Genomic DNA, 14,278 nt, shown 5'->3' on the forward strand with positions numbered 1-14,278 from the left:
TTCATAATGTGAACATTCACACAACTGACCTATGAAGTTTATAACAATAAAATATTTCATCATAAATATATTTTCTATCTTCGAAGGTTCCTCAAAACACACGTTTTGATTTTTTTCAAAACAGCAATTAATGCAACTTGCATACATAAATTCTCAAGGATTTTTATCTAATGAAAACAAATTCATGCAAATAAAATATACCATCATATTTTGCACAATATATGTCATGGCTGCATATAAAAAAACTATTTTTCCTTCGTATCGTCATTATTTGTCTTTAAAACGAAGGTTTATTTCAAAATGTGAAAGCTCACATCTAATTCATATGATAAAGTTTTGTATTTACAAGAAATATCATAAGCAAAATTTTATCACTGGACACAAGTTCATCATACATATTTTCCTTCATGTCGTCGTTATTTGTCTTTAAAACGAAGGATTATTCCGATTTCATGAAAATTCACTTTTTTTATGATGAAACCTTGGTATACATGAAGGATCATACACTAAGTTTTATCACTGGACCTAGGTTCATATTTTTAAAAAAAAAATCTCTCTCGAAAATCAGGGATTATAGTTAGTTTTCAAAACTAACGATCGAACGAACATACATTTTCAAACGAGGTTTTTTTTTCATAGTACTCACACTAATATGTACACATGTATATAATTTAATCTTGATCAAGGCATGAACAATTCATGAAGGTCTTAGAATCAGCAAACATAAAAATAGAAAATAAAAAAACGTACCTGGGAACGTCGGCCGGAAATTGGCCGACGGCGGCAGTGACGGCGACCGGCGACGACAGGTGGATCGAGCGGCGGCGGAAACTCAACTTCTCCTGCTCGCGAAGATGGAGAGGTGATGAAGAGTTGGTCGTGGAGTTAAAAAAAAAGAATTAATCCCTTTTATATTAATTTTATCTCAAAAACCTAATTTTCTAAGGATTTCCTTATTGGGCCCGACCCGCGAAACCTAACCGACCACGGACTCGTCGTCCAAACCAGTGGTTCAACACCAATTTATGCTCATCAAACGACGCTCCAATCATGACATTGAAGCCTTCATCAAGTCGTGGTTTGCTCATGCTCTCTAAATCCGGTAACGTCTCAACTTACGACTAAGTTCAATTACTGGTATTATTATTTATGGCCGGAAAATCACCATTTAATGCTGACTGAGGAACACAACTTTCCTCAGTAAGAAGGTGACTTAATGTAGATGGTGGATTTTAGACAAAGGATAAAATCGTAAACTCATAATTATACGAAGCTCTGATTCAGCAATCAGACGTGAGTATCAAGACACGGGTCTCTCATCGAATTCTCAACGGAGAGTACTTTCTCTCAGAGTACATGTAGATATGTAGTCTCATGACTGGACAACGGCATATCTCATGAATACTGAATACTTTTAGTGATTATTTCTATATAGTATCACGAGATGGACGGCTCCTAGACAGCTTGCTCTGCTAGTATAGAGCGATAACGTCTTCAGGAACAAACAACAAGTTTACCCTGACTTTATAAAGGATATGACTTACCGACAATCTCATATCGGGATAATTAATGCTCCTAGACAGCTTGCTCTGCTAGTATAGAGACACAAAGTTAATTATTCCTAATTAAGATTAATTCTGTCGTGACATTCACTACTGAATTCCTAGAATAATCTATTATTGCTCCTATTCCATGGTCGAATCCACGACTGGTCCCATGGAATGGCAATAAAAATTGTTCTGATTCTATGATCGAATCCACAGCTTGATCTCATAGAATAACAATAACTATATTATCTCATTACTCTGATTTCATGATCGAATCCACAACTGGTCTCATAAATGGTAATAGATAAATCTTAATTACTCCGATTCTATGGTCGAATCTACAATCCCATGGAATGGTAATGCTCACTTTATTATTATGAATTCGTAGTCGAATCCTCAGCTGATCTTATGAATTAATAATAAACATCTTATTGCTCAGTTTTGTGAATTATTCTCCACCGAATTCCACAATTAGTAATAAATAATCAACAACCGGGCGTCTGAGCTACCTCTAAGTAATCCCCGATTCAAATGGTGAAGGTGTATTCAACAACGATACACTAACAGTCACCGCACGAACGAGTATTTCAAAAATACAACGAAACGATGAACCTATGCAAAATAGAGAAGAAAATAATAAATAATTAAAAATATTGACCAGGGTGCTGGGAGCACGGACACACGACCGACCGACCGTGTCATGGTCAATCCCATGCCAGTTTTATATTTTTAATGCATTTTATTATTTTCCATGATTTGATGAAAATTCTCTCACTTTATCAAATCTCCTTCGTCTCGAGGAAACTCCTCGATTTCATGGTACTTCCATAAATCCATAAAAAATAATATAAAATTAAGGAAAGGAGTGCGGGGCGTGACCATTGGCCAACCGTCCATGCCTTGGTCCCAACCGGCCCCACACCCCACGGTTCCTTATTATTTTATTATTATTAGTATTATTTCTCTAATTTCATGAAAAAAATCCTTGATTTCATGGTAATTTTGCACAAATCATCAAATAATAATAAAATAAAATAAATTATGAAAACTTGTGGGACCGGGCCTTGGCCGGCCGGCCATGCCCTAGCCGGTCCCACACGCTCCTTTGTTTTATTATTTTACTATTATTTTTCCTTGAATTCATGGAATTTCTCTCAAATCAGGAAAATTTCCTCAATTCATCAAAAATACATGAAAAATACACAAAAATTAGGGAAACTCGTGGGACCGGCCCAAGCCGGACGGCCATGCCTTCCACGGTCCCACACACCCTTGTTTTTTTATTTTAATATTTTTTGCTTCCTTGAACTCATGAAAACTCCTTCAATTCATGGAAACTCCCTAAATTCATGAATTTTTCGTAAAATCATCAAAATATTATAAAATTAAGGAAAAGGCACCACGGGACCGTGGTCACGATCGGCCGACCATGCCTTGACCACGGAGGTCCCACGCCTCCTCATTCCTTATTTTATAATTATTTTTCATCATCTCATGGTGTTTTCCTCAGTTTCGTCGAAACCCTAATTTTGGCATATTTTCTCGAATGGATGTTCAATTGCACGCCAGAAAATATCAAAATTCTCAGGACTGAGACGTGGACGCCTTGGGGACAGGAGCACGCTATCTTGACCGACCAAGATTGGCTCTTTGGCTCACGGAAGCCGGTCCCATCAATTTTCACAGTTTTGACCTAATTTGCACAATTGCTCGTATTAGGTCCAAAACTCTCCCAAACACTTTGGATTTTCATGAAGTGATCGTCAGGCGGTCACGGGACAACCCAGGGCCGGTTTCATGACTCCATGGTCGGTCCCTCTCCTCGTCATAATTAATTAGGTTTTCTCACCTAAGGCTCAGACGAGCATTTTTGAATAAATGATTAAGCCAGTATTTAATCATTCTTCCACCAAAAAATCGTCAACTCTTCAGGAGTTCTTCGTATTTGCTCACGTGAGCATATGGACACTACATGGTTGATCCACGGTCCCATGTAGTAGCTCCCTCCTTCCTTCCATGGTTGAAATTCTGACAGAATTGATCATCAATTGATCAAATTAGGGTTTCTGAATCCAAGGATCATCATTCCAGATTCTAACCTTAATAATTTTACGGTTCAACGACCAGTATTCTAATTAATATTTTTGGTACGCTGCCAATAATCCATCAGACGAGCAACACATGCTCAGACGATCAAATATTCAACAATTCATCACATGAGCAACACTTGCTCAGATGATAAATATTTGCTCAAACTAAGGAATATTGGTTCAAAAATAAATATTCAACGATCCATCGAATGAGCAATACTTGCTCACTTCATCGTAAGAACTATACCTCTGTCTCATGACATGTTCAATTCATGAGTTTCAGAACATCATGTTCAACTCAGCAACTACATGGACTCATCGTCCCATCAAACCACAAAGTCATCAATTGACTAACAAACCACGAGACGTCAATCGTGTCACTTGGGGGGGATATCACTTAGGGTTTTGGTCTGGTGTTCTACAACACATGTATTCAAACACACGATGGAATGTGAGCAAGTCGTGCAATCAATTGAAGGAATTCACGAGGTAGTGGGTAGAAAATCGACCAAGTCTCCACACGTTGAGCAACTGGTTTCAAACACGATCTCCACTTCCCCACTCCTTGATTCCATCAACTGTCACACTTCATGGAATCATGGTGTCTAAAATTACAGCAATATAAATAAGTCTTTGAATCATGATTGAAACATCAACAGTATCATTAATCTCACGTCTCATCGACAACACGAGATCATCAACTCATCAATTGAGTAACTACTCTCAATTGAGCAATTTCAATCGTTCAGAGCCTATCATATTCAGAATTCACACACCCACAATCTTTGATTACCATTGATTCCACACATTTCCCAGCTTCCCTCCTACAGATCAACCCATCCTCTCTTGTGACCGAATTTACTCTGGAACGATCATTGTCTTGATTTAGGCCGGAGTACTACAGATTGATCTCTCGAATCTAAAGCACCCCCTTTGCAGCGGTGCATCTGTGTGAGGTTTAACATTTCACTCGGTTCGAGGAGTCTCCTCCGTACGGTCGTCTCCTCAATTCCTTAAAAACCAGCAAATCGTTTTTCCCCATCTACACCCCCAAAGAAGTTTCAAAATTATATTGGGGAGAAAAAGAAATACTTTGCTCCAAAAGCTACTCAGAAATGGGTACCAAAGAAGACCAATAAAGCAACGAGTTCTATTAAGAAGGATCTCCCAGACAAGAGTTTGACAAGGGATAACATCTTAAAAAGGTATGGAACATTTATTGAAAGTTTCAAGGAAGTTCTTAAATTCCTAGAGTCCATGCATGATTTTGTTTCGAATACCTGTAGTGAGCAAGATTTTGCTCACCTCAACACAACCTGATTGTGTTGAAAGTGCATCCTCGCCAAGAAGCCCTAATAAATGCGGTGAGGATTGCAAAAGAATTGGGGCGTACATATTAAGTTGGAAAATTTCTGAATATGTGGAACAATTTATTGTTTCGATTTGAGTTTAACTCGCTTATATATTCCTCGAAACATGTGTTAGTAAGCTTTCGCTTTGATCAAGTTTATCTTCACCTAGTGAAGAAAGTCATGAAAAGTTTCAATCACTTTGAGAATTGCTCTGACGTGAATCGGTCTGTGAATAACGACTACATAGCATCCTCTGAGAATGTCTCAATGATTGAAATGAGAGTTTAGATTACATAACCATGTATTCCTTGAACCGAAGTTTTCGAACTTTGTTGATCAAGAGAAATCAGAAGGATTGTGGAAGTGGCTTGCCAAGTCCGCGAACCCAGTCGGCGAACTGTCGGAAGTTCTCGACCGAGAATTTCTGCTGGATTTTCCAAAACTCGTTTTTGTGCTAAGTCCGCGAACTGGCGGAAGTTCTCTTTCCGAGAATTTCTGCTGAGTTTGGAAAACTCAACCGATTAACTTAAGTCCGCGAACTTGTTTGTGAGCTTAAGAGGTTATGATCTAAAGATGTGCTCTGAACATGAAACTTAAATTACTAAGGAATGTTTTATGCAAACCGTGGCTATAAAGTTCATGATACGATTCATCGAATCAAATCATCTTTGTTTCGATTGTGTCTTGTGTAGTTACATAAGATCTCATAGCAATTGAACAACTCTCTAACTAGTTCATTTGAGTCAATTGAACTAGTTATGGTGAAGAAGAATATGATTTATATGGAAGTGATCATATGGCTAGATACCACATGTATGAGTCTTAATTACCAAACTTGATTTGTGATTGAAATTCTTAAATATAACAGGTTAGAAGCAATTATCAAAGCCATGGATGCTGGTTTTTATTGTCAAGGAAACTTTTTCATACTCTTATGGTAACCATTCTTGGTGTAAATCCTTGTGGAAAAGTTTATTCTTCCTTCTAAGCATATCAAGTCTTGTTTATACAAGTTTGTATCTTAGAAAAGATGATCACATATTGTGTATTGTTACCATGAGATAGTTCTAAACTTTTTAGTAACATGATCTCATGAGAGACTTTCAATGATTGGTTCTTAAATCATATCTCCTTGTAGGATTTCTAAGATCCATTATAAATCCTTCTCTCTGGAGCAAGGTCGCTCTTGTTGTTTTTTCGGGAATGACATCAAATGGGGGAGAGTTCTTTTGAACTTGTGCTTAATGGTAATATCTTGCGGGGTGTGCGGCTGTGGATTTTATAGGGGTTATCTTGTATCTTAAAACTCCTTGATGAATGCTTTTAGCTTCGGCTTTATGATTGCATCTAAATTAAGTTGGTATGTATTTTTATTTTAGTCAATGGAACGTCTCTTCTCGAAAATTTCATTAGGAACCCGTTCTTGTACCTTTGCCAATTTTATTGACAAAAAGGGGGAGAATTAATGTATAGTTATACTACATATACATATGGTTTTAGGATCATTGTGTAAGGGGGAGTTGTTTCCATGTGAGATGGAGTATTGACTAAGGGGGAGTGATACATATCACCGTAGCATTATTGTCAAAGTTGTGATACAATGAAACTTTGATGATGTGTAATAATACTATAATGGATCTTCAACAAGTACAGGATGAACACATGAAGAGTTGAAGAACCAAGGAAATCAAGATTGTCGTTTTTACTTTTAACAAGTACAAGCCATATGTAAAATGGTTTTTCACTAAAATTGACAAAGGGGGAGATTGTTAGAGCACTTCTCGGTTTAACCCACTAGCATTGGTATGTCAAGTTAGTTGTCAATTTTATTTGCCAAAATGCATTCTTGATTTAGCATACTAAAGATAGTTTCGGACTAGATTAGGTCTAAGAAGTTGAATCGAAGCCATTCTTAAAGGATGAAGATTGAAGATTGAAGGATACAAGAAGACATCAACAATTACTTCATCAACAAAGGTATTTGATTGATTTCAATTGGATTCTTGTTCAATTCTACCTTTCTAATCTATCGAGATAAATGCTCACTCTATGGAACAATTCCTATGACGGTAAATGTACATTTACGTATATATACTTGAGGTTATTTGATTCATGACTTTGGTGATAATAACCTTTTTTATCCCTATAAAGGATCTCATGTTATAGTGAATGAGATTGCGAATCCAATGAGCCAAGAATCACTCATTTCCGAGTTATAACGACAAAGTTATGAGTGATTTAAGTTCATTAGTAGGAAACATTCCATGGGCTTTGGAGTGGTCCGCGAACTTGGACCCAATACGTGACTAAAAGGAATTTTTGGTCAAGTTGGTGACGTTTCCTTATCTAGGCAAGTTAGCTATTGGTCCAAACACTTTTGATTACCATATTAAAGTGTTTGTGATTCCTTCCTAAGTTAAAATGTGATTTATTCACATAAATATAATTTTTGTTAAATAAGTTATTTATTTAATTATTTTGGCAAGAGTTTTAACTTAGGAAAGACTCGCATATTTAGGAGAGTCTTGTAAAAGGAAAATAGTGTTGCATAGCTTCCAAGCTATTGTTCGTTATAAATAAGGAGTTCGTGAGTTTACACGTTTTTCATCCCTTTGGAAAATTGGCGTAAGCTCTGCAGGTTGTTTTCCACGTCTTCTGTTCTTCGTGAACGAGAGTGAGATAAAAGTCTTTGTATTAGGGATCACAAAGCCAAGTTGGATTTAATCTTCGTGATTGATCATACAACTTGTAATCTAGGTTTTTCACCTCTTGTCTATTCTAAGGTTTTCTCTTTTGATATAAAACCATTCAAGAGTTGTTGATCATAAACCCTAGGTTTTGATAGATTTCAGTTTCCGATCGTATACCAACACTTGTTAGTCGAAATCGGAGACTAGAAAGAAAAACTTCTTTTGAGGCATCTCGTAAAAATCCTTGAGAAGTTTTAAACAAGATATCTCTGGATTTATTCTAGTTGTTCTTGTGGTAGATTTATTAGGGTTTTCTTAACTTGGAAATTGATCTTTGGAATCACCCAAGTTTACTTACGGAAATCAGGTTCACGGACTCCTTGTGTGTACACATATTGATTGTAAGTTAAAACCCTAATCTACAAGTTTGTTTTGATATTACTTTTACCTAGTAATTGTTTTTATCAAAATAAACACATGATTTCCAAAACCTTGATTCACATCTAAAGGGAAATCAAACTGGTGTTTTGTGCAGACAAAATATCAAATCGTATCGATCGTTGTGGTGTATCTTCTAAAGAGAACTTTGGGTTCTGCTAGAAGATTTGTGTGAAGAGTTCCTAAAGAGAATCCGTATTCTGCTAGGAGTTCTACAAGTGCTTAAGAAGGTATTACATCTAGTCCGAATAGGTAGTAGGAATTTGGTGTAACAGATTATAATCTTCTGGACTAGGTCCCGGGGTTTTTCTACATTTGCGGTTTCCTCGTTAACAAATTCTAGTGTCTGTGTTATTTCTTTTCCGCATTATATTTTATTTATATAATTGAAAAAATACAGGTTGTACGTTAATCAATCATAGTTGTTAAATCCGACCTTGTTTGTTGGATAAGACTTGATTGATCTGAACAATTGATTTTGTTATTTTCACATTGTTAGACCAGTCTGGACTAATCCTATTTCAAGTGGACACTGTGTTGAAATATTCCTTTAATGGTTGTTGCTTAAAGAGGTTTATACACTGTGGATATTGAATAGGTTGTGATTAAAACAAAAGACTTTGTTTCAAGAGCTTCACACTAAAATCAGGTTTACGGACTTGTTTCTGTTTAACTTTGATTATGTTGAAATAGAGATATTAAACTCTTTGATATATTTTACTCTACATTGAGTCTGACTGTCTAGTTGATTCTCTAGAAAGTATAATGGAGTTTGTCTATTCAGATTTCCAAACGAAATATTGGGTGGTGTTGTTAGACCCCCGCTTTTTCAAAAAATAATGGGGTTGCTGCTTTTAAGCATAAATATTCTCTTAAGAGGTGATATTTTCCCTAAGGGACTAGAATATTAACTGTTTTGGAAACATTCAATTTAATATTAGTGACAGCAAGGGTCAAATTGAGAATCTGTATACTCAGGGAATCGTGGACACTAACAATCCTAGCTTGTCTAATCTTCTTAAACAATTGCATTATTGGCAAGGTGTTGAAGAAATTTTTAGAAACAAAGATCAAAAGATGATATGATTAGATTTGATGATAGAAACACTAGGTATTTTCAAACTAGAGCCAATTTTAAGAGGAAAAAAACTAATATTGAATCTATCAAAAACAATACTGGAATCTGGTTTACTGATAGACATGATATAACTACTAATCGTAGAAATCATTTTTCTTCATTTAGTAGGTCAAGTAATCCTACCTAACATTCTACTATTTTTAATTGTACTGATGCTTGTGTTTCTGATGCTGATGATGAATGTATGATGAGATTGCCTTCTAATGAGGAAATTAAAAATGTAGTCTTTGATATAAAGCCCCGAACTTCTCCAGGTCCTGATGGTTTTCCACCAGGATTCTACCATCATATGTGGGACATAGTAGGTGATGATACTGTTAATATGGTGCAATGTTTTTCTAAGGAAAATTTATGTTAAAAGAAAATAATCATAACTTTATCTCACTTATTCATAAAGTAGATTTCCCTAATACTGCTGGTGATTTTAGACCAATTAGTTTATGTAACACATCTTACAAAATAATATCTAAACTACTTGTTAATAGGTTGAAGTCTCTTCTGTCTAAAATTATCACTCCTTATCAGGCTGCTTTTGTTCAAAGCAGACTCATGACAGATAACATTGTTATTTCCATGAGCTGGTTGATACTATAAAGAAGCATAAATCTAAAAAAGGACTTATGGCTCTAAAGTTAGATATGTCCAAGGATTTTGATATGATAGAGTGGTACTTTTTGCATGATTGTCTCAAAGCTTTAGGCTTCTGTGATGACTGGTGTCGTTTAATAAGCCCGTGTTTGTCTATCTCTTCTTCAGTATTACTTAATGGTGTTCTTGGTGATAAATTCTGGTCTACTAGAGGCTTCAGACAGGGAGATCCCCTGTCTCCATACCTCTTCATTTTGTGTATGAATGTATTAAAAAAACTTGTCGGATGCTGAAGCTAAGAATCTAATAAAAGGTATCAAAGTTTCTTCATCTGCTCCTGCTATATCACATCTCTTTTTTGCACTGCTCGGTCGAACTCGCAAGCATTGCTATCTCAAGCTTGTTTGTCAAGTTTAGTTTCCAAAACTATAAGTCTTGATTTCTAGTCTACTTATAGCTAAGTCTCGGATTAGGATAGAAAGTATAATTGAGCATTAGACTTCACGGCGTTTATCTATTGAAGACGAAGAATTACTAAGGAGATCTTGTGGAACTTCATCAACAAAAGGTATGTGGAGACATGAACTCATCTATCACTCAAAAGTCTATCTACTCTATCTCTTATTTGAGACAAAAGTTGTATAGCTATATAAACTTCAATTATACACATTTCACATTTCGAGCTGAGTTTAACTCACTTACATATTTCTCGAAATATGTGTTGGTAAGCTTTCGCTTTAACCAAGTTCATGTTATATTCTTGACAAAAGTCAAAAGATGATCATGTGAAAATCGCCTGGTAACATCTTACATGATTTGTGTGAGACAGTCATTTGAAGTAGACTCGGAATGTTTCGTATTGATCATTCGATCACTTGGAAATTGCTTTGAAGCTAATAGTTTGTGTGAGACAGCTATTGTCGTCTTCCGAAAAAGTTTCAATGGTTGAAACGAGAGTTTAGAACAATTGGATAAGCATAGTATGCGTACTTGCATATATGTAATCCAAGTCCGGGAACCATGGTATGCATAACCGTATGCGTACTGGTTGGTTTTGTGAAAGTTCGGGAACCTTGTACGCATACCGGTATGCATACTGGCGTGAGGTTCAGGTCCGGGAATTTCTGCTGAGTTTGGAAGGTATGCGTACCAGTTCGCGTACTGGCGAATACAAACTTAGTCCGGCTACTTAGGTACACGTACCCGTTTGCATACCTAAGTTTATAATGTTCTAAAATCGGTTTGTTCGTGAACTAATACATTTATATAATAAGGAATGCAATCTTTTGCAAATCGTGGCTATAATGTTCATGAATTGATTCGAGTGAATCAAAATCGATTTTGCTTCAATTGTGTCTTGTATACTTCTATGAGAATATAAACAATTGAACACTCTAGAACTAGTTTCATTTGAGTCATTTGAACTAGTTATGGTTAAGATGAATGAGGTTGATAGTAAAGTGTTCATATGGCTAACTTCGGTTAACTATTGTTGATCCAGCAAGGTGTACACGTTTAGGTACGGTTACTCATATCTAAATGAAGTCACTTTTCATTTGTGTATAACAAGCTAAGTTCGATCTAACGGTTGAAAGATATTAACTTGAGTCTAATCAGGTTTTCATCTAACGGTGAATATTGAATGCTTTGTTACCAAGGTAGCATTGATTGCAAACCCTGATTTGAAGACTATATAAATGAGAACTCTAGAAACTGGGAAACCTGATCCCTACACCTCATGCGTGATACTAGTTGCAACTAGAGTCGATTCTCCTTTAACCTTAGGTTTTTTTACGAAACCCTATATGTTAACGACTTAAAGACTTCATTGGGATTGTGAAGCCAAACCCAACTATTTTCTCTGTAGCTGCGTGTTTTGATCTTATCCTGTTCTATCGTATTGAGTATTATCTTCTCTAAGATTTGCTCGAGATTGATTCTCTGATAGGCAAGATAAAAACATCTTCGTCTCATTGTTTTTGATTCCACAATATCTTGTTTCGCTACCATACGATTAAGATTATTGTGAGGTGATTGATATTTCTTGGATGTTCTTCGTGAATATAAGTCGGTATATCAATTGGTTCTTGTTCACCTTGATTTATCAAAATACGGAACAAGACTCGTAGGTTTATCTTTGGGAGACAGATTTATCTATTCAATAGACTTTTCTGTGTGAGACAGATTGGTTTATCAAGTCTTCGACTTTGGGTCGTAGCAACTCTTAGCTAAGGGAATCAAGTGCGTAGAGTCCTGCTGGGATTCAGAGACGTAAGAAGCGCAACTTTACCTTGATCAGTGTGAGATTGGTTAGTGCTCAACTATATTCCAGTCCGAAGTTAACTTGGAGTAGGCTAGTGTTTGTAGTGGCTTAATACAGTGTGGTGTTCAAATATGGACTAGGTTCCGGGGTTTTTATGCATTTGCGGTTTCCTCGTTAACAAAATATCTGGTGTCTGTGTTATTTCTTTTCTGCGTTATATTTGTTTATATAATTGAAATATCACAGGTTGTGCGTAAGTTCAATCAATTGTGAATCCAACCTTTGGTTGTTGATTAAATTGATTGACATTTGGATATTGGTTTTGATACCGTCCAAGTTATTTTATATATTCAATCAGGCTCGCAAATTCCTATTTGTTTGATCGGGGATTGAATTGAGAAATCGAGATACAAACTCTTGGATATATTTTCATTGATCGAGTCTGACTGTCTAGTTGATTCTCTTGGAATTATATTAGAGTTGTCCATATGGATTGCTAAGAGAATTATTGGGTGTGGTTGTTAGAACCCGCTTTTTCAAATTGTTTGATATTTACAAAAGTTAATCCTAATGAGGTAAGAAATTTGAATGCAATCATAGATAACTTTAGTAAGGCCTCTGGCAAGCTATAAATTTTGATAAATCTGCTACGACTTTTAGTAAGAAAACAGATAATCGGGTGAAACAGGCTATCAATAAAATCATAAACATTAAGAACATGGCTTTGCAAGACAAATACTTAGGAGTACCTCTCCTTCTTCAACATGACGAAAGCGAATCATTCTCAGGTATCATGTATAAATTTGGTGGTAGACTATCCATGTGGAAATCTAACGATTTTAACTAACCATGTAGAACTCTATTTACTCAAACAGTCCTAGGAGCTATAGATACTCATCAAATGGCAGTCTTTCCCTGCCTAGAAAAATAACTGATATAGATAGTATTCAAAGGATATTTTTTTGGCATAAGGATAATAATAATAGAAATGGTATCCAAAATCCTGGTCTATAGTTGCTAGCCCCAAACATCAAGGTGGTCTGAGTATTAGGAAATATGCTGAGTTTAATTGAGCATTGTTGACAAAACTTGCTTGGAGATTAGTTGCTGGACATGATGCTCCGTGGGTTCAAATTATGTCCCATAAGTACTTTCCTGATTTTAATCCTATGTTTGATGTCGTAAGTAACGATGGATCATGGATTTGAAGAGGAATATGTCAGGGTCTAGAGATTTTCAAACAACATTCTTGCTGGAAAGTAGCAAATGGTAAAGACATTAATATTTGGAAAGATATACGGATCCCTAGTCTAAACAAGCATGTGCCTAGTGACAAGTTTTCTAGTAAAATTACTAAGTCTCTCGATTGATTTATAATGATACTAGAAATGAGAACCAAAATATGTTACGTGATTTTTTTTCTAATGATATTGTTGAGCAAATTTTGAGGATTAAATTACCAATGATAGGCAAGGATCAAATTAGATGGCTGGGTTCAAGAAATGACTACTTTACAGTGAAAACTACATATAATATCTTGTTGCAGGAGTCTCAGAGGAGGGAAATTCTTAATATTCCAAATTATTCATGGAAAAAGTTGTGGAAAATCCAACTACCTCCTAAGGTCCTTCACTTTACGGAGGATAATGCATAAATGTTTATCTACAAGAGATAAACTCCACAAGGTGGTAAAAAATATTGACCCTGTCCTTTATGTAAGTCAACTGAGGAATCTTGTCAACATCTGCTTATTGATTATCCCGATTCTCAAAGGTTATGGTTTGCTCGATCATTCTATGATAGGTATAAATTCAACAATTAATCTTTGTGATTGGTCAACTGAACTATTTAATGCTAACAATTTATGGGATCAAGCAACGCAGGCTAAAATCATATATGTATTTTGTTTTGTGGAGTATCTAAAAACACATATGTGTTGTGGTATTTGATAACAAGCAATTACATCCATCTGATTTTATTACCTCAGTAAAAGAATTCATTTATGATTGTGAAAATGCAATTGTGCCAGCTGCTATGTCAACACCAGAGAATGAGAAGATTGTGTGGAAGCCACCAATTAAACATTATTTAAACGGTCCGCGAGTTATAACCCCAAAGGTGTCACTATCCATCCACAAAAAACCCATCAAAACAAAAGTAACACAAAAACCC

This window comes from Papaver somniferum, chromosome 9, assembly GCF_003573695.1.
Source record: "Papaver somniferum cultivar HN1 chromosome 9, ASM357369v1, whole genome shotgun sequence".
Lineage (NCBI taxonomy): Eukaryota > Viridiplantae > Streptophyta > Magnoliopsida > Ranunculales > Papaveraceae > Papaver > Papaver somniferum.